Genomic DNA, 22,051 nt, shown 5'->3' on the forward strand with positions numbered 1-22,051 from the left:
TAAAAGGAAAAAAAAAATACAGCTACAGTTTCAGAGCAGAGGTTTTTTTTGCTAAGTGTCCCCATTATGATATTTCAGCCCTTCTGCCTCCCCCTCCTCTCAATGGAAGGCCCCCCTCCCCCGATGTATCTGGAGGCAGAGCTTATTGGCCCATGTCCAACAAGCAGTGGAACTGGAGTAGCAAAGAGTGGAAGAAGCCGCGCCATGACCTTACGTACAGGTAAACAACCTGTTTCCACTGCAACACACGACTGGGGCTATTTTCATTAAGAGAAAGTCCATCAACATCGTTGGGGGCAGAAATTGACGAAGTTACAAATGTCGGTAAGGAACGAAAATGTGTTATTTCTGCAAAGTGCTAATCGCCCTTTCACATTATGCTTCGGACGACTTCTCTTTTCATTATAAATACAGGTGGAACTGAGCAATCCTACTTTATTTTGCAAGATATATACATATATACATACATACACACACAAGTAAAATCTTGGATTGCAAGTAACTTGGTTTGCAAGTGTTTTGCAAGACAAGCAAAACATTTTATCAAATTTTAACTTGATATACAAGCAATGTCTTGCAATACAAGTACATGCAGTATACACACATCACAACCGAGCCGATGGTTCTTCTCTCTCTGACGCTGCGGGAGTGTAGTGACTGTTTGAAACGAGTACATGCAGTATACACGCGTCACATCATCACAACTGAGCCGATGGTTCTTCTCTCTCTGATGCTGCGGGAGTGTAGTGACTGTTCTATACGAGCGAGGTCTTGCAATACGAGTACATACAGTATACACACGTCACATCATCACAACTGAGCTGATGGTTCTTCTCTCTCCGACGCTGCGGGAGTGTAGTGACTGATCTAAATGAGCGAGGTCTTGCAGTACAAGTATGTAGAGTATTTTGTATTAAAGTTTTTGGGTTGTGGAACGAATCGTCTGAGTTTCCAATATTTCCTATGGGGAAATTTGCTTTGATATACAAGTGCTTTGGATTACAAGCATGCTTCTGGAACGAATTATGTTCGCAAACCAAGGTTTGACTGTATGTATATATATATATATATATATATATATATATATGTACACACACTAGCTGTTCTCCCCCTCCCCCCACACCAAATTCCTGTACAAGTATTTTGGAAGCAACTCAAAGTTTCTCGTGCCTTTCTTCGGCTGAAGTGCAGGAATGCAACCTGATGTCTTGGGCTTTACTTCATCCTGTCTTTCAGTCCGCTGTACTCGTGCTCAGTTCCCCCTGCCACACTTCTCAACTATTTGTCACAAGAGTACCATCTGCTCCGCAGTCTATCACAAGGTGAGCCCACCGGAGATCAAAGTTTCCTTTCAGTCTGGGGCTTCCATTGAAAGCGATCTCCCAGCACATCCTGGTAAATGATGTCCAGCTAAAGAGTGGATTCTCTTATCACTCACTTTAAACTGAATGAACCTATCTGGCGGTTATGATTGCCAGATCAAACCTTTCCTTTCCAGTTTTTCTTCCGCTCTCACTTGCAGACTCGAGGTCCTTGCTCACCTCCGGTGCTGCTGGGACTTGCTTTTCCCCTCTCTCACCTCCACGCCTGTTACTGTCCCCTTGTGATAAAGAGTCTGTCACTCTCCTTTTCTCATACTTCTCTCTTTTCGGTGGTTATGTGGTAGCTACGCCCTCCCTTCTTCTTCTAATCTTATGCTGTCAAAGAAATATCTTACCTCTGGCTAGGAAGGGAAAGGAGCTTCCTCCAAAGCTGATACCATTGATGTGTCAGGGATCAGGGATCCTCCGTGCAGGGAATGCATTGAGCTCAGGCTGCCTTTTCTCCAGCTCAGGAAAGGGAATTCCTGCTTGCTCAGAGCACATTGCCTCTGTCCTTAACCCAGCTGACACCTCAACAACACCTTATAGAGTGAGCTCCATGGACGCTGCTAATTTAAGTGTTTCTTCTGGGGCAAGATTTTCCGGGAGCCCGTGGTGAATCAATACAGATGCCCTGGTGGGTGCCAAGGGAGTGGTTTCCCTATCAACAGTAGCTATATGTAAGCTTGGAAAACTTCCTCCCTGTAATCATGTGACGTGGCTAGGCTCTGATCTACCGACGTGCCCAGTTTATTCCAAGTAAATCTGTGGCTCAAAGGAGAGAGTTCAGCTACTTCTGCTGGCTGGCGCACCGCACACATTTGCTGGTTAAGGAAACTGAAATGCTTAGCCATCTTTATTTCCGAAGCAACTTCTGTGGGGTACTAGTCCGTAAAGACTGATCCAGACTCTGCAGAGTGCTGATCAGTATACAGTGAAACCTTGGTTTGCGAGCATAATTCGTTCGGGAAGCATGCTTGTAATCCAAAACACTTGTATATCAAAGCGAATTTCCCCATAGGAAATAATGGACGCTCGGACGATTCGTTCCACAACCCAAAAACTTTAATACAAAATACTGTATGTACTCATATCACAAGGCCTCGCTTGTTTAGAACAATCACTACACTCCCGCAGCGTCAGAGAGAAGAACCATCGGCTCAGATGGGATGTACGTATACTGGATATATTTGTATTGCAAGACATTGCTTGTATATCAAGTTAAAATTTAATCAATTGACTTGCAAAACACTTGCATATCAAGTTACTTGCACTCCAAGGTTTTACTGTACTTCATTCTTTGTCATACATAAGCACACCAGAACTGGTGTCTGTGTCCACAGAGGGACATTTCATCATCTCACGTTGTCCAACATCTAGAAATCAAAGAGAGCGAGCAAGGCACTTTCTGGCTTTATAGCCCCCTGCATTTCAGAATAAATGCAACCACTATTCTGAAAGTGCTACCAATTACTGCATCACGGCCTTCTAGACTGTTCCATGAGTTTGGTCGATGCATTTTTCGTATAATCTTCATCAGCTATCAAATTCCAGCTTTGATCTGAACCCAGATTACACAAATGACTCAGAATTATGGACAAACCTTTCTAGAGCCAGAAGGACCCCAGCTGGCTATTTGAATCTTTGTTGTTCTCGGTCTCCCACCTTCAATTGTCTTTCTCAGAAGTCACCATTAGACCATATTGTTGGAGGCACATGCGAATGCTAAGCAGATTGCAAAGGTAAAAGCCTCCGCCTCAATCATTTTACTCTACAGACGGGTGCCAGCGGACACAAATATTTGGGCCGCTTGCTGCTGTTCTGCTTCCAGATGGTGTGGGCAGGAAATGAATTCTCTGAAAGTTCAACAAAAATCAAATCCAATAGATCCATTTCTGTCCTATGGTCTGTAACTTCCTTTTTCGTACTGTTAGTGGCATTCGAAATAGTAAATGAAAATTAGCATTTTGCCAGATGTGCAATGTCCATTTTTTTGTACACAAAACATTATTGATGCTGGAAATTGCCAGTACTCTGGTCGTCGCAACCCCTTACGTACAGGGCCGCTGAAAACCAACAAAGATGGGGCAGTCTCCATCGAGGGCTATAGACTTTGGGCTCCTTTTACAAAGGCTTGCTAGCGTCTTTAGCGCACGCATCGGATTGGCTCGCACTAGCCGAAAAACCACCGCCTGCTCAAGAGGCTGTGGTAGCGGCTAGCACGTGCTCTTCCACGCATTAAGGCCCTAACGCACCTTTGTAAGAGAAACCCTTAGTCCAGCGATTTTTCAACTTTTTTCATTCTGTACTTTTCCGACGGAATGAAAAAAAATAAATAAATAAAGTGGAAAATCACTGAACTACGTCTATGGCCCTCGATGGAAACTTTGTTGGTTGGGCTAACTTTTCAGCAGCCCTCTTAAGAACTTAAGTACATAAGAAGTTGCCTCTGCCGGGTCAGACCAGGGGGGTCTATCGCGCCCAGCACTCTGCTCCCGCGGCGGCCCATCAGGTCCATGACCTGTAAGTGATCTTTTGTCTATAACCCTTTAATCCCCATTTTTCTTCTATCTATACCCTTTCATGATCCTATCTCTACCTCTATCCTAATCCTATCTCTACCTCTGTCTATATCCCTCAATCCCCGTATCCTATATCCCTTTAATTCCCATTTTTCTTCTCTGTATGCCCTTTCATGATCATATCTCTACCTCTATCTATATCCCTCAATCCCCGTATCCTTCAGGAACTTGTCCAATCCGTCTTTGAATCCCCTTAATGTGCTCTGTCCTATCACATCCTCCGGTAGCGCATTCCAGGCGTCCACCACCCTCTGAGTGAAAAAACATTTCCTAGCATTGGTTCTAAACCTGTCCCCTTTCAATTTCTCCGAGTGCCCCCTTGTTTTTGTAGTTCCCAATAGGCTGAAGAATCTGTCCCTTTCTATAATTTCTATATGAAAGCAATCTGTTACAGAATCTTTTGTAATGGCATCCCCTACCCGATGGAAAATCAAATATTGTTGCTATTCACAAGGAACTGGAGAAATTCAAATGCTCAACTAAATACCCTGGAGCCACGCCATACTCTGCCTTATAACATAGCCATCCAAACTTAAACAGCACCCTCTCCTCAAAAGGTAGCCAATGTAGCTCTCTATAATAGAAGGGTTATATGATCTGTCTTTCGTAGTCTGCTTTTAAACAAGGGAAAGGGCTTGCGGACAAAACTGCAATGTTTTATTTGTCCATGTTAAAATCAGACGCAACAGCCTAGCCACACGCTTTCCTCGTGGGGTTTGCAGCACAGAGAAAAATAACACCGCTTTCCTGATTCCTGGTGCAGAAGTAATCATTAGCTTTACATCTAAAGCAGTTCCAAAATTGTCACGTAATTAAAAATAAAAACTGCAAAAACTAAAGCGGAAAAAGGCATTGATATCTGAAAATTGAGCTCTTTAAGCCCAAAAAAAAAATAGCTGAGCTCTTCAATTTATTCTCCCTCATTAGCCTCCTACTTTACTGCCTTATTTTCAGCCAAATTTGGAAGCTTAACTTCTCTGCAGAAAATCCATCTTTTAAGTTATGCTTATACATTTAGGCCTTCCATTTGTTTGTCCTAATTGGCTTTTCCCTAAATCCTCCATAGGGGAGGTAGAATGAGAGGACATGAATGGAAGCTGCAGGGAGAGAGGGTAGAAGATGCCTTAAACGTCCTCCCAGGATAGGTGGTAGAGTCAAAAATGAGTGGGATAGACACAGGGGAGGCCTAAACAGAAAGAGGATGGAAACACAACATGACTTGAGGCAATAGTGTCAACTAAGGCTGAATGTTTGGCTGCCTATATGTTTGGCATGGTGGAGACTTGACATTCAGGGTTTAAGCATGGGTGACTGGAGCCTGCGCAGAGTGGTGGGCCTCGACTGTGGCCACCTTGTTGGGTAGACTGGATGGCAAACCAACAAAATCCAAATAGCACCAAAAGTCTCTTAACTATTTGGACTTTTTTGTGACTTTTATGCTTTTATATTTAAGACAGTCAAGGGCCCTATAAGACCCCTGAGGAAGGCATTTTTTTTTTTTTTTTGCCGAAACACAACCCGTGTTGGGTTATTTGTATTTTATACATTATTTGGTTTTTATCTTGAGGGTCACTTGTGACTGTATACACCCTTCATGGATTGTTTTTAAGTTATCTGGATGATTAATAAACTACAAACTGGTACCTCCGATCTTCTGTTCATAATCTTTTTGGGCAGACTGGATGCCAAAAGAAACGAAACTGTGGAAAAGCAATGTTCTTGACGCTTCTTTTATTATTCAGTTAATCCTTTTAAAAAACAATGTCCACATTTGTCATGGAAGACCCAACATGGGTCATGTTTCGGCAAAACAGGCCTTCCTCAGGGATCCTTTTGCAAATTTGGAATAACGTGAATATCTTGGCAAACCCAACTGAAAATCGCTGGAAAGGCACAAAATCTGATCTTTATCGACCATCGTTTTCTCTATTCTGGGTTAGAATAAGGCATAAGGCATGTTCGCTGCCAATTAAGGGCCCTAGTTAGTTACCACTAGGCACTATAAATGAGACCGCCTAGTGACGCCTAACTAAAAGCTGCACTTAACCTAAAATAAAACAATCAGCTTAAATGGAGTGGTAATTGACCACAAAACAAACAAAAAAACCCTCAATACTCCACTTGAAAAGGGAAACCACAAAACAAGAGTCCTGTACTGACAGTACAGGATTAAAGTAGAGTAGATGAACTGGATGTATATCAGGTTTTATTTGGAACAGCTTGTTTTGCTTAACGTTGGCATTCGAAAAACTCATTTAAGAATAATTCAGTGTATATCTGTTGTTTTCAGACATTACGTGCATCATTCCCTCTTATTCCTTTTCATTGCTGGCGTCTTTTAACATCCTATCTGTTTGAGTGCTGTGGCTTGTATACTTTAGAGGAAAGGCGTGAGAGGGGAGGTATAATAGAGACGTTAAAATACCTACATGGCATAAATGCACATGAGGCAAGTCTCTTTCATTTGAAAGGAAGCTCTACAAATATGCCAGCTTTGGGTTCCTTGTACTCCCAAACTGGTTTGAGAGACTCAAGGGACATTGATTCATAGATCAGCTCCAACCAGAGACGTTTTGAGATTTATTTGTGTTAATTGCGTTAGTATATTTTTTCATCATTTATTTTATTATTATCTGTTCCAAATAAAACTTGATATACATCTACTCCACTTAATCTTGTACTGTCAGTAGTTGACCATGCCCTTGAAGTTAATTGAATAATTAATTTAAAACAATTAAATTTAAAAAGTAGGTGTGGAATTCTGCACGGTGCCTAGTGCATCTTTCAACTCCTATCTGAAAAGTAGGCGTGGTTAGGGGCGGAGAATAGGCGTGATTGACTTAGGCTTCGCTAGGCATCTGAGTTAGGTGCCAGTAAATTAGGCTCGATAAAACCTGGCCCAATATACCGGTATCTACCTCCAGGATGTCCTGTGATGCCTTGGCACCACTAGGTGGAATTCTTTAAATGGTGCCTAGTGATAGATTCACAACCATGCCAAGCAACGTCTAGAATATAGATGTTACCAGGCACCATTTATAGAATCTATTAACTCCAATAATTGATTATGAGCACTTAATTCATTAATTAGTTTAAGTGTGAATCTGGGATCTGTACCCAAATTCGGGTGACCTATACACCTATATAGGTTTATATCAATTCCAAAATTCCAGCTATGCGGTATTCTGTGAAAAATTGCCTAAAAGCAATAAGGGTATAGTTGGAAGGTGGAAGTTTGAATCAATGAGGCTTCTTCTGACGGACAACTGATCTGCAGGTTGTGCTGATCATTGAGGAGCCCTTTTGCAAAGCTGTGGTAACCTTTAATGTATGCTTACTGCAGCAAAAAAAGGCATACCATGTGGCACGCTGTGGTGCCCTGAGGTAATTCCAAGATATGTGCATGATACATAAGAACATAAGAATTGCTGCTGCTGGGTCAGACCAGTGGTCCATCATGCCCAGCAGTCCGCTCACGCGGCAGCCCTTAGGTCAAAGGCCAGTGCCCTATTTGAGTCTAGCCTTACCTGTGTACAAGAACTTATCTAACCTTTTCTTGAATCCCTGGAGAGTGTTTTCCCCTACGACAGACTCCGGAAGAGCATTCCAGTTTTCTACCACTCTCTGGGTGAAGAAGAACTTCCTTACATTTGTACGGAATCTATCCCCTTTTAACTTTAGAGAGTGCCCTCTCGTTCTCTCTACCTTGAAGAGGGTGAACAACCTGTCTTTATCTACTAACACTATTCCCTTCATTATCTTGAATGTCTCGATCATGTCCCCTCTCAGTCTCCGCTTTTCCAGGGAAAAGAGCCCCAGTTTCTCCAATCTTTCAGCGTATGAAAGGTTTTCCATACCTTTTATCAAGTGTGTCGCTCTTTTCTGAACCCTCTCAAGCCTCGCCATATCTTTCTTAAGGTACGGTGACATATAGGCTTGAGGATGCAGAACCCAAGTTAAGAGGAGTTGAAAGCACTCTCGAAGAGCTGGGCTTTTAACTGGGCCTTGAACACTGCCAGAGACGGAGCCCACTGTAGGGATTCGGGCAACTTGTTCCAAGCATACGGTGCAGCAAAGTAGAAGGGATGGAGATTGGAGTTGGCAGTTGAAGAGATGATCACAGAAAGGAGGAACTTACCAGTTGAGCGGAGCCTAGTTTCCAAGTTTATTAATTATTTATATACCATCTATCAATGGAGGTTGTATGAGCAGTTTAACATTCAGGTATTCAAGCCTACATGATGGTGGCAGTTGGTGCTCACTTGATAATGGTAAAATTATAATTGTTGCTGTTGTATGGGTCTCATCACGTCTGCATAGGTAGAACCGTCTTTTCAGCCATCATACTGTGGCTTTCTTCAGGGTATACTGTGAGGTCTACAGTTTGTCTTTATATACTGTATAGTGGGTCCACTGACCTGATTGAGAATGGAGGACTGTTGGTCATGAATTAGAATTTTGGCGGGAAAGTTTGCTGGTCACAAATTTGAAGTGTGGCGGGAAAGACTTGGTTTCAGATTTGAATTTTGGCGGGAAAGTTCATTGCTAACACAAATTTAAATTTTGTCAGGAACGTCCGTTGGACACAATTTTAAATTCTGGTGGGGAAGTCCGTGGGCACATTTAAAAAAAAAAAATTCTGTCTGAAGAAAGAGGGATGGAAACTTTTAGATGAAAACACGAAGGAATGACCCAGCAGGAAACAAGCATTAGATTACCAGATTTTTATAAAATCAAAAGAGGATTCGTACCACCCCCATCCCCCATTCTGCCCTGGCCGCTCCTTGTTTCTCCCACAGCCCCATCCAAGCCCCACCGTGTTCCGCCCTCCAACCCCGGCCTCACGCAAACCTCGCATGTGTGCAGTGTCATTGCGCAATATCCTTGCATGTGCAGAGGTTCTCCAGATGCAACCCTGAAGCCACAAGGTTTTCAATATCTGGACAAACTCCCAGGTTTTGAAAACTCAGCCAGACACTCTATAAATTGTCCAGGTAAATACCGATATCTGGTAACCCTAAACAAGCTTAAAGACATCAAAAATACCCCAGACCCTGTAGAACTGATCAAGACACAGAAACACAGAGCCCAAGAGCAGACATAGCCAGCAAAATCAAACACCAGTCAAAGCCCAGGCCTTACATTTAGGGCATGTGATTTCAGATGTTTATACAGATAAGAGTGCACATGATAGCATGGTATCCTATTTACAAAAACTTTAGGAGCTTAGGACTGATTTTCGGCTTTAAATTAGGAAATAAAAGCAGGCCTAAATACAGAATATGCAGTCAGAGAGAGTAGGGTTGACCTAATGGCCTTTTTCCTTCTCTTGTCATAGTGATTTCATCTTAGCAGCATTCAACGGTGACAAAATTAATCACCGTTCCCGTCCCCGCAGATAACCGCGGAAAATAATCCCATGTCATTTTCTAGTGTCTATTTCAACCTCGGTCCTTCTACACCAGCATTCTTCAAAGCAAAGCTTGAGGGTCAGTGGTTGTGGCCATTCATACTCTGATTCTTATGGGAGCCAAGGATAATGAAGCCATTGTGACATCGCTGATGTGATTGGCTCTTAGGCACTGGTGGAATGAGGCATTATGACATCACAATATCTGCTCTGGATACCAGAGACTGTCATTCTGTAGTGTCTGTTTCAACCTCAGTCCTTCTACACCAGCATTCTTCAGAGCAAAGCTTGCGGGTCAGTGGTTGTGGCCATTCATACTCTGACTCTTATGTGAGCCAAGGATAATGAAGCCGTTGTGACATCACTGATGTGATTGGCTCTTAGGCACTGGTGGAATGAGGCATTATGACATCACAATATCTGCTCTGGATACCAGAGACTGTCATTCTGTAGTGTCTGTTTCATCCTCAGTCCTTCTACACCAGCATTCTTCAAAGCAAAGCTTGCGGGTCAGTGGTTGTGGCCATTCCCTCTCTCCTTAAAGAATGACATGAAGATGGTTTCCCGCGGTTACCCACGGGGACGGGGACGGTGATGAATTTTGTCACCGTGCCATTCTCTAACTATGCAGGCTTTGAGTGCCAAAACACAGTCCTGTGCTGAGCCGAGTCTTTTTATCTTCTGGTGGCTATTTAATACCATTTTTGACTGATTTCCCTCTGAGTGTTTTTGAAGGTCATTGGTTCAACCCTACTCTAGAAGCTCAGCTTTTGTAAAAGTTTGGAGGACATTAGCATTGGATTAATATCACTAATATCAGCCATTTGTAGTTTGTTTTTATCCTGTTGTTTGCAAGCTGTGAAAAGTAGATTAAACCCCAAATTACTTATTTACCATGGTGGAAATCTCTACACAGTGTTGTACGATATTGACACGTTGAATTCAAGCATTTCTTTCTACAGTAGTTCAGATGAAGTAACAGAGAGGTTGCTTCCTTTGTTCAATTAAACTTAATTAAATCCTTCTAAGGATGGAGATTGTTGCTAGTACAAAGTGGAAATTTAATAAAGTGAGACGCATCTGAATATTTCCTAAGTGTTTGTGGATAAATCATAGCATGGAAATGGTGATGGGTTTTTCTAAGAAAAAGACAAAATGAATAATTAAAGTGTCTAAAAGACAGAAAATGTAATATTGTACCAATTAAGAAATGGGGTATATCTTATGATAGAACTATGAGTATAATGTAGAGATGTTTTGGTAAGGAAAGAATTTAATAACGTTAGAAAGAAAACATCATGGCATCATGACCGTACATTATTCCACTAATTCTGTAAGCTTATTGCCTAATTGTAAGTGATATTTGCCTGCTGCAGGGTCAATATTCAGCTTATTATGATTTTGGTCCATCCATTAGTTTTGCACCTTCGAGTAATCTCACCCATCAGTGTACTGTAGATCATCCTTATTACATTGTTGAAAGGAATTCATTGTACAGAAGTGCTGTCCTCGATGCCTTACCTCGCTGCGGATTGGTGGAACTTTCTTAGAAACATGACGGCAGATAAAGGCCAAATGGCCCATCTAGTCTACCCATCCACAGTAATCATTATCTCTTTCTCTCTCCGAGAGATCCCACGTGCCTATCCCACGCTTTCTTGAAATCAGACACAGTCTCTTTCTCCACCACCTCTTCCGGGCGACTGTTCCATGCATCTTCCACCCTTTCTGTAAAAAAGTATTTCCTTAGATTACTCCGCAGCCTATCACCTCTTAACTTCATCCTATGCCCTCTCATTGCAGAGCTTCCTTTCAAATGAAAGAGACTCGACGTATGCGCATTTACGCCAAGTAGGTATTTAAACGTCTCTCTCATATCTCCCCTCTCCCACCTTTCCTCCAAAGTATACAGATTGAGATCTTTAAGTCTGTCCCCAGACACCTTATCACGAAGACCACGCACCATTTTAGTAGCCTTCCTCTGGACCAACTCCATCCTGTTTATATCTTTTGCAAAATTAGATGTGAGGATAATTATACAGAGCCTTGGAAGAAACTATGGGCCAGATTCTGTAATTGGCACCTCAAAAAGATAGATGCTCATTGCATGTCAATCACACATAGGTGCCTATTACAGAATCGCACCTAACTAAAACTTAGGCACCTGTAATGAAGGCCAGGGTTTTAAAGACCTACGTTATAGGTGCCCAAGTCCTTTAGGGAATCGTGCATAGTGGCACCTAAGTCTTTCTTCACCCATAAACACATCTACTTTGGTGTTACGCACCACTAGACACCATGTGATAGGCGCATAGGTTTGTAGACTCACGCTTAAGAAGATAGGTGCCTATCTCCCAATTAATTTTTTTTTTTTTTCAATAATTATCAGCTTGTTAGAGCTCATTCTTGAAGCCAGTTTACTAATTAAGGCCCCCTTTTATCAAGCTGCATTCAGGTTTTTTATTGCAGGTTGCAGCGGTAAAAGCTCCGACGTTCACAGTGGCCTGTGATGAAAAAAAAAAACCCTAATGCAGCTTGATAAAAGGGGGCATAAGTTAAGTGCCCCTTAAAGGATTTCCCCCTAAAATCCTGGTTCAAAAAGTTGTTGTTTAACCAGTTTAAAACTTTCACATAGATTTTAGTTCTGATGCAATTAGATTACTGTAATGTTTTATCAATAGGTTAGTATCTTGTAGATTTTACAATTATTAATTATAGTCTAGACCAGTTACCAACCCTCTCCTGGAGGACCACCAGGCCAGTCGGGTTTTCAGGATAGTCCTAATGAATATGCATGAGAGAGATCTGCATATAATGGAGGTGCCAGGCATGCAAATATCCATGCATATTCATTAGGGATATCCCGAAAACCAGACTGGCCTGGTGGTCCTCCAGGACAGGGTTGGGAACCACTGGTCTAGACAGAGACTACAAGTTTATTTGGCTGAGAAATTTTTTATACAAGCCACATCTTCAAGGCAGACTTAAAAGACTTGAATGACCTTGCTCCCCTAGTAGCAGGAGGTAGAGCATTCCATAACTTGAGGGCACCATCTGATGGACTCATAATAAGTAGATGAAAGGGAGGGAAGAACCAGTTGACCATAGACTGAAGAGTTCGTGTGGAAGTATCAAGGCAGTTAATAGGCTGAATTGCCCAAAAACACTTTATGTGCTAGACAAAAAATCTTGAATGCAGAAATAAATTGGTAACCAGTGAAGATTTCACAATAGCAGAGAGACATATGATCATATTTGCTAGCCCTATGCATCATTTGAAGCCTATAGTGCCAGTTAAGGCCAATTGTTGATAGCTGATAATACTACTCTACAGGAAGAAAGTGAGAAGGACCTCAAGAAGTTGATCCAGAAGCTGAAAGAAGAAAGTGAGAATATGGGACTTTACCTGAACATCAAGAAGTCCAAAATTATGACTACTGCCATCAAGAAAGTCCAAATAAAGATCAACAATGAAGAAATAGAAGTGGTTGACAGCTTTGTTTTCCTTGGGTCTCTCACTGATCACTGTGGCAGTTCGATAGCAGAGAGCAAATGTCGATTAGCACTGGTGCGTGCAGCCATGGTAAGCATGGACCAATATTTCCAAGGACATCTCAGTCATCATCAAAGACTGATCACTGCCATTGTTGTGTTCCCAATCATGACATATGGCTGCGAGACATGGACACTCACAAAAATAGATAGAAGAAAAACCAACGCCTTTGAGCTGTAGTGCTGGAGAAGACTTCTACGAATCCCATGGACAGCTGGGATCACCAACAAAGTTGGTCTTGATCATATAAACCCAGAGTTGTCCCTGGAAGGCAAGATTACCAGACAGAAACTGACCTATTTTGGACATATGATGAGGGCGAATTCACTAGAAGAAGAGGTGCTACTCAGATTGGTCAGTGGTGAAAGGAAGCAGGGAAACCAAAGGCCTGTTGGCTGGATACCATCATGAATGACACGGGAATGAGCATCAAGCAAATGAAAGAAGACAGGGAAGCATGGCGAGGACTGGCCTACAAAGAATCCAAGGGTCAGACATGACTGAATAGATAGTATTAATATTGCCAAATAAGTGGCAATCAAAGGCTAATGAAGTATTTACATTATGCACCCTAATGGTATTAAGGGAGTTGGCAGGCTATAAATCCATTATAATATAACACTTTAGTGGTACTATTCTATAATTTCTCTTTGTAGTTACATGCATCCCTGTGCACACCATTTATAGAATTCTTAGAGGGTATATATGTGGTTCCACGTAAGGCAGCAAAAAGGGTATTTTCCTTAAACCACATGGCTATTCGGATAACAGCTAAGTGTCAACACTATCCACTGAACCTGCAGCCTCAGCTCTGTTTCGTTTACCTCCCCCCAACAGATCTAGAAATGTATGTGGAAAAGTTTGTGGCCTGCTAAAATCAGATTAGCTCTGTGTGGCTTTCATTGTTTACACACCCTCATTCCATAGTACATAGCTTTACAAATTCAATTATGGTTCCGTTTGGGTCTTTAAGCCAATGTGTCCTCTCTAAGGAAACACAACAAAAAGCAAACTGGTATCCAATTATGAAAGTAAAAATAGAGACTGTTTTCCCCAAATGTGTCATTTAAATCTGTTCAAAAACAGACGATGGACCTGATTTTCTCCGATTATCTGCCTATTGGGGAAACGACATACAAGTCGGTTCCTGTTTGTGACATGCCTGGCTTAAAGAATAAGTTCTACAGTCATTTCAGGGGGTAGAAATACCATTCACACGTGTCAGTAACACAAGAATCAAGGTTGGAAGAAGTCCAAGGAATGAGAATCTCCTTGTTTAAAACCACGGGGAGAAAAATATCAGAAGAAAGGAGGATAGGATTGAAAAGTATTGCTTTCTTAGGATTTAACCATACAAGTTGAGCATTTTATGGTAATGATAAAAGCCTTGGGCAAAAGGAATTACTGTCAGGTATTTACTGGCTTCTGTCCAGACCTGATGGTATAACCCTAATCCTTAAATAGCAACACCTTGAATTAATGATTTTGTATTTCTACTACCGTACCTCATTCATTCCAAGTGTATGCTAATGTGATTTGCATTTTAGATCATTTTAGAGTTAGGGTAGGCCAAAGAGACTAGTTTAACAAGAAAACAGTGCTGGCCCTTTAAAAGTGACTTTGCATTTGAAGTTTTAAACTAACTTTAAAACTAGAAAAACTGCTTAACTGGAATAAACAGAAAGAAACCTTCATTGTGAAGATACAGCCAGGGATGAAATGATGTCTCTAACACCAGAACTGGGCCTCTCTAGGTGCTTTAGGCTACCTAACATCATTGTGGGCGTGGCTAGGGTTACCAGATTTTCCGTTTGGAAAATCCGAAACCCCCCCCCCCCCCGACAGCGATTTGTTCCAAGCTTTTCAAAGCCCAAAGTCCCTCCTACCCTTACTAAGCCACTGACAGGCGCAAAGAACACGGCACATAGCGGCTAATTAGTAGGCGCCATTTATAGAATCGGGGCCAAGATGCGTATTTGTGTAGATGAGTGCGATTCATCTAGGGGGGGCTCCCCGTGCCTTGAATGTCTTTTTACAGGCTGTGACAGCTGTTTTCTGTTTTTGCAAAGCACCTCTTGCTAAAACGTTTGCTGTGTTGTAAAAAAAACCCAATTCTTGCTTGCTGTTTGCCTTTCAGAGGCCAAAAAGTATTTGGCACCACCGAGCCTTTCAATTATAGATGTTTCCGTGGAAGTTGCTTCATTTAGTTCCAACAACATATTATTCATATTGCTCAATATAAAAAGTTCAGGCTCACACAAAATTATATATTACTGTTTGAATTTTTAATCATCTTTAGAATGACTTAAAAGTCTGGTTCTGGCAGTAGCCAGGGCTTGCTTTTAAAAATTATGGGACCCTTTTAGTAAACTGCATTAAGCACGGAAGAAAAGACTTACCAGAAAATGCGTTAAAGCGTTATGTGCTAATTTGTTGTCCACATGCACTAATCGTGCATTTCTTTTAACAATGTAAGGGAGGGGGGGGCATGCCATGAACACAAAATGGGCATGGAAGGACATTGGCATAGCAGGGATGAGCATCGGCCAGAGCGGTGGTGTCCCTCCCCCGCCACGTGCACCATTTCACTGTACCTGAGCAGCCACCAACTTACTGCCCACGTCGTCTTCGGCGGTCTCTCCGACATCACTTCCTAAGCTCAGGTCCCGGAAGTGACATCAGAGAGAGCCCTGAAGCTGACGCGGGCAGTAACTTGAAGTTAATAAAGTATGGGGGAAAAGGAAGGGCCATGCGCACAGCAGGAGAAGAAGTGGGAAGGGGGGGCAGACAGGAGGAGGGGTGCCGGCCCCCCCCCCCCCCCGAGGAAGATAGTGCCTGGGCCGGACGGCTTCCCTCACCTTACTATGCCACTGTGGAAGGGTTATCCAGCTTGCGTTTTCTGCTTAACATGTGCTTCCTAGATAATATGGATTTAATAGGCACTAAGGCCCAGATTCTCACACTGGCACAGATTTTCTAGGTGCTAGTAAATGCCCATAACTCCATTAGAAATGCCATCAAAATTACGTTTTGAGGCACCTACTGTCACCTAGAAAATCAGTGCCGGAATCGTCCCTACCTAGGTGCTTTATGCCACCGAATATCAAAGTAGGTGTGGCCAGTGCTGCAAGTGGCATTAGACTGCCTAAAGTGCCTACATAGGCACAAATCAAGCAGAGAGGCACCGGAAAACCCAGGACTACATTTCCCATGCCTATCTTTACCAGCACCGATGTGGCTGCCGATATCGACGTTGGTTCAAGAATCTGGGCCTAAGGGCCATATTCTTTATATGGCGCCCCCCAAAAATCAGTGCTGTCCAGAAACGGGTCTCACCAATTCCATAAAAGGTACACGCATCTTATAGAACCACGCTAAGTGTCAGCGCGTCGCATAAATTTTAGGCACACCCATGATTCGGCCATGCTCCTCTCCTGGCCACACCCTCTTCGCAGATTCACACCATCTTCTCTGATGCGTAGCCCGTTATAGAATGCACCTACCAAGTTGTGCGTGTAACTTTTAATTAATTCCAATTAGCATCAATTAGGCTAAACGATTAAGTTGTGCCATTTATAGAATAGATCCCCGGCCGACATAAAAGCATATCTGATAAAGATAAGGGAATTTGAAAAAAATGATATTAGTAGCATGTTACAAAATCGAAGAAGTCACTTTAGAGCAAAATCAAAGAAATCAATCAATGAAGAATGAAAAAAAAAAAAAAAAGCCATAAGGAGGCACATCTGAAGATTTGGTTTACCTGTGTGAATATGGTTTAAAAATGTTGAGACAATCTAGACCAGACATGGGCAACTCCGGTCCTCGAGGGCCGGAATTCAATCAGGTTTACAGGATTTCCCCAATGAATATGCATGAGATCTATTTGCATGCACCGCTTTCAATGCATATCCAATGGGGAAATCCTGAAAACCCGATTGGATTCCGGCCCTCGAGGACCAGAGTTGCCCATGTCTGGTCTAGACACACACAGCAGAGAGGCAACATTGAGAGTCATAGGTGGTGTCAAAAGCCAATTGGATCTAACGTAGAGCCATAAAATTTAGGCCTGCATGTTACAGAATAGGGCATAGGGCAGATCCGTGGCTCACTCCTCGTGACTGCCAATTAACAGCAGTTGATCATTGCTAACACCTCGTTAATTCGTTTAGGCACAGGCCTGTGATCTGCCCTCAAAATTGCCTATCCAGCTTTGAGTCACCTATATAGGATTTGACTGTATAACTACGAGACTGTGAATGTTTTTTTCTCAAAACGGTTGCAGCTGAATCCAGATTAGAAAAAGACCTCCATGTTTGTGAGCTCTTTAGTTAAGAGTTCCCAGAATCCCTTCTATTCTTTTCCCTTCTCTTTCATTTACTGTGTTGCATCCTATTTCCTCTTTTGAAGTAACAAGCAACTTCTCCAGGAATTGAATAATAAGCGGTTTAAAAGTCTCTGCGTCTTCTCTGAACCTGTTCTTTCATCTTTCTAGGTGGGCAAGTAAAACTCCTGAACAGAAAATTTGCTGCAGAGCTAAATGGTAACCACAGATAAAAGATCAAAATGGCCCTTCCAGTCTACCCCGAAAGGTGGTCAACTCTATGCAATAATCTGTCCAGCCCTGTTTCTGATTAGGGTTACAACTGCCGCTCTGTACAGGTGCCCTGCATTCCTTCTTTGAAGTGAAAAAGTAATTTCATTGGTTGAAGAGGGTCTGCATTGTAACACTTTTACAAAAGCACAAGTATTGATTAAGGTTTAATAATGTATTGATTAGGGTTTAATAATGTCTATATTGAAACCATCCCAGGAAATGCAAACTCTGAATTGTAACACCTGTACAGAAGCTCATGTATTGTAACACCATTACAAAGCTCTGAATTGACTCCCCCAGTAATTAGCAGCGACATAGAAGCTTTCAATAATCAGTTGCTGTTTTGAGTTGAAGGTTCACATACTGTATGCACAAGGAGCAGAGATGACCAGGATGTTCAAGCTGGCAATAGTCTTTAACAGATTTTTCACGCACACATAATGAATCCGACACTGGCTGTGTTTCAGCAACTTGCCTGCATCAGGGGTTCAAAATCTAGAGAATTGAAGAGCTGTAAAACAGTCAGAACAATATAGCCAGCATTGAAAAATGACTGGTCTGTATTTCCCTACTTCTTCCGTACTTCCACTTTTGTGGAGAGGGACCACATCCGTCCTTCACTCGTACTGTACCACTCCCGACTAGAGAAGCATTGAAAAGGTCAGCCAGTGGAGCCACAGAACTTCCCTAAGTTCCTTCAGTACCCTTGAATGTACACTATATGGCCCCATCACTTTGTCCACCTTTAGTTTAGCAAGCTCCTCACGAACACATTCCTCTGAAAATCAACCAGGGTCTACCACACCTTCATCCCTATTTGCAGTCTCACTGCCGGTGCTTCAGCTATGAACACTGTACAAAAATATTTGGAGACCTGAATTAAAGAAAAGTCCACCAGAGAATAGCAGGGTTGGACCATGGGATTCTGCTACTCTCTGGCAGACTTTGCTTAAATTGACGACTTCAAATAAAGACCTTTTATTAGATCCTTGAGTGACCTCTCTATTTGCCGAAGGCCTTTGATTCATCTGTACACTGAAGTTTCTGTGGTTGTTTCTTGGCATAGGCATTTTTCTCCTGATTCGGTGTTTGGATGACAGGGGTAGAGGCAGACAAATACACTTACTTGCCATGGACGTGGAAGCCTCTTGTTGTCTTTTTTATATCTATAAAATCAATAAAAAAAAATTTTGAACAAAAAAAAAAAAGCCTTGGAATGGCCATTTGGAGGGGTGGATTTAACGGTGGACTGTAAGAAATTGTTGGAGGAGAGAGGTATCCAGTCAACTCCAAACCCTTTGATCACGGATCCCCATATTATTTTAGTATCGATAACACATCAGAAGGGACCTGTGGGATGACAGGGGTAGAGGCAGACAAATACACTTACTTGCCTTGGACGTTAAAATGTCTTGGAATGGCCATTTGGAGGGGTGGATTTAACGGTGGACTTTATGAAACTGTTGGAGGAAAGAGGTATCCAGTCAACTCCAAACCCTTTGATCACGGATCCCCATATTATTTTAGTATCGATAACACATCAGAAGGGACCTGTGGGATGACAGGGGTAGAGGCAGACAAATACACTTACTTGCCTTGGACGTTAAAATGCCTTGGAATGGCCATTTGGAGGGGTGGATTTAACGGTGGACTTTACGAAACTGTTGGAGGAAAGAGGTATCCAGTCAACTCCAAACCCTTTGATCACGGATCCCCATATTATTTTAGTATCGATAACACATTAGAAGGGACCTGTGGGATGACAGGGGTAGAGGCAGACAAATACACTTACTTGCCTTGGACGTTAAAATGCCTTGGAATGGCCATTTGGAGGGGTGGATTTAACGGTGGACTTTACGAAACTGTTGGAGGAAAGAGGTATCCAGTCAACTCCAAAGCCTTTGATCACGGATCTCCATATGACTTTAGTATCAATAACCCATCAGAAGGGACCTGTGGGATCTGGGCTCCAACTTTTCTGCAAGCCCTTCATAAGGTCTCACAACCCACTAAAACTCCAGTTTCTAGCATATGCAAGTTTCAGTTGTACTAAACCAAACAAAGGTTTTACAAGTTTGGCATTAGAGCAAGCTGAAACTGTTTAGCAGCAACGGTTATAGTTTTACGAGTCTGGCATGGCATGGCTCCGTCTAGGGTTTAATTGCTTCAGGCTAATATGCTTTATATTATCAGCATCGCACTGTTTATTCTCCGTGCTCTCACTACAGTCATTTTGCATGTATGGTAGGGTTACCAGACCTCCGGATTTCCACAGACATGTCAAGGATCCGGACGGCTTTTCAAAACCCGGCACTTTGTCCAGGTTTTGAAAAGCTTCTATCAAATCGCCATCGGGCAAGAGGGCATCCACACATGCGCGTGTCATCATCATCATCAGATGACATCATCAGATGAGAGCAGGCAGTGTGGGGGGGGGGCGGGGCTAGAGCAGGAATGGCTGAAACTGGGCGGGCCTGGGGAGTGTCTAGGTAACCTTTGTGTATGGGAACTAGAAGGAAAAAGCAGATGAACATGTTTCTTTTCTTCGTTTTAAACCCCCAAATGACTATAGTACCATGAACGCTGTGCTATCTTCATTGCCACGATGCACAAGCTTTGATACTAAGCTTACTATCACGGAATCGACAACTTTTTTTAATATCTTCTTGACTGCTTTATGCCTATTTTAATTTCTTTTCACTGGTACCACTCTATCATTCTGCTCTAATCCTATTCTTTTCTAGATGTCTATCCTGACTAGGTTAGGGGTGGGCCAGGGTTCGGAGTTAGGGCGGAATACCAACTTAGCGGCAATATTCAGTCCACCACTGCTACTATTAATTATTTCTAAAGCGCCACCGGTCATACACAGCGCTGTTCAGAGTCACAAAGGAGACAGTCCCTGCTTGAGTGAGCTTACAATCTAACAATCAAGGCAGACAAACAAGATGCCAGGATAGGGATGGTTAAACTGCCGACTCTCGCTACATCTACAATTCTGAGTGAGTTACAAGCAGACGCTTATAATTTAAACAAATAAACAATCCTAGACAAAAACCAGAAATCAAAATACATCAAGATGTCAACAGGTCTAAAAACCAGCCTCAATACCATAGGCCCAATGTCTGGCATCAACCATCCCACTTACATGAAAAATATTGTTTTAACCAGCTTCCTAAAATTTAGCAAGAACGACGCACTCCTTACATGGTTCCACAATAGAACTCCTTGTACTGTCAACATTGAGCGACGGAGTCGGGACACTTTCACCTGCTTCAGTGATGGAGCTTCCAAACACAGTCCTTCCTCGGTGCGCAATGTTCGTGTTGGCTGCTCTCATTTCAGAAGATTAACTTATCATTACCGGCTTCTTTGGATGCCACAATTTATAAATCACAACACACGGAAAGGGATCAAAATGCACAATGAAAATCAATAACACCCACAAAGAAGTGCAAATGCCTTCGGAAGAGGGATCGACAATTCTTTATTTCGATAAATGACAACTTATAAATCAACAAACGCCTTCAATTCAATGCGATTCGCACAGCAACAGGCAACCAATGGAGACCTACTAGAATAGGTGTGATATGATAAAATTTTTGAAGCCCCCCACAATCGGTCGCGCTGTAGCATTTTGCACCAATTGTAGTGGCCGAATGGCCTACTTTGGTAAACCAAAATAAAGAACATTGCGATAATCAAAGGTAGGGATCAGTAATGCATTGGTGACTGTTCGAAAGTTCTCTACTGTTATGAAATTCTTTAATTTACGAAGCAACCGAAGTTTAAAAGACAAGGAGGAGTCCAAGATCACACCCAAATATTTACACTGGTTAGACCTCAGGACCATAGTATTATCAAGTACTAACAGAAGGAAACGACGCAAGTCTTCTCACAACCTAAAGCTGGAACTTACCCCATCTTACCCCATGGACTTACCCCATCTTTGGCATCGTAAGCCCCTCAATCACCCTTTCTCTATACCCTTTAACCTTCATGGAGTTCCTTTCTCTCTCAACTCCTGTAAATCGTGCCGAGCTCTACGATTGTGGAGATAATGCGGTATATAAACCTAAGGTTTAGTTTAGTTTAGTTAAATCTATGTTTAATATCAACCTACTTTTGAACAAGAGTTGGGAAGGGTCGTGAAGCGCGAACTCTGGTAGTTTATTCCAGTCATATGGGGCAGTGAGATGAAAGGAATGAAGTCTGGAATTGGCAGTGGAGAAGAAAGGTACAGATAAAAGATATTTGTTTGAGGAATGGACTAACTGACAAATTAAACATAGAAGCATGACGGCAGATAAAGGCCAAATGGCCCATCTAATCTGCCCATCCACAGTAACCATTGTCTCTTTCTCTCTCTGAGTGATCCCACGTGCCTAAAGTGCGTGAAGTTAGGATAGCAAAATCGATGGCCCTAATCTCATCATCTCAAAAAAGATATAGCAGCACTAGAAAAGGTTCAAAGAAGAGCGACCAAGACGATAAAGGGGATGAACTCCTCTCGTATGAGGAAAGACTAAAACGGTTAGGGTTCTTCAG

At 42.4% G+C, this 22,051-nt stretch overlaps 1 protein-coding gene across 4 annotated transcripts in view; it reads right to left on the bottom strand.

Annotated features, from left to right (window-relative positions):
* The window catches only part of NTF3 (neurotrophin 3), a 212,218-nt gene that overhangs the window by 112,705 nt on the left and 77,462 nt on the right, over positions 1-22,051 (bottom strand). Inside the window, exon 1 of one of the 4 annotated variants that reach the window (XM_033950723.1) lies at positions 1,718-1,943. The exons of the other annotated variants lie outside the window; for them this stretch is intronic. The gene's annotated coding sequence lies outside the window, so the exon portion shown is untranslated. Of the gene's footprint in view, positions 1-1,717; positions 1,944-22,051 lie in introns of those variants that run through there. 4 annotated transcript variants of the gene reach the window in all.

This window comes from Geotrypetes seraphini, chromosome 7, assembly GCF_902459505.1.
Source record: "Geotrypetes seraphini chromosome 7, aGeoSer1.1, whole genome shotgun sequence".
NCBI classification, from domain to species: domain Eukaryota; kingdom Metazoa; phylum Chordata; class Amphibia; order Gymnophiona; family Dermophiidae; genus Geotrypetes; species Geotrypetes seraphini.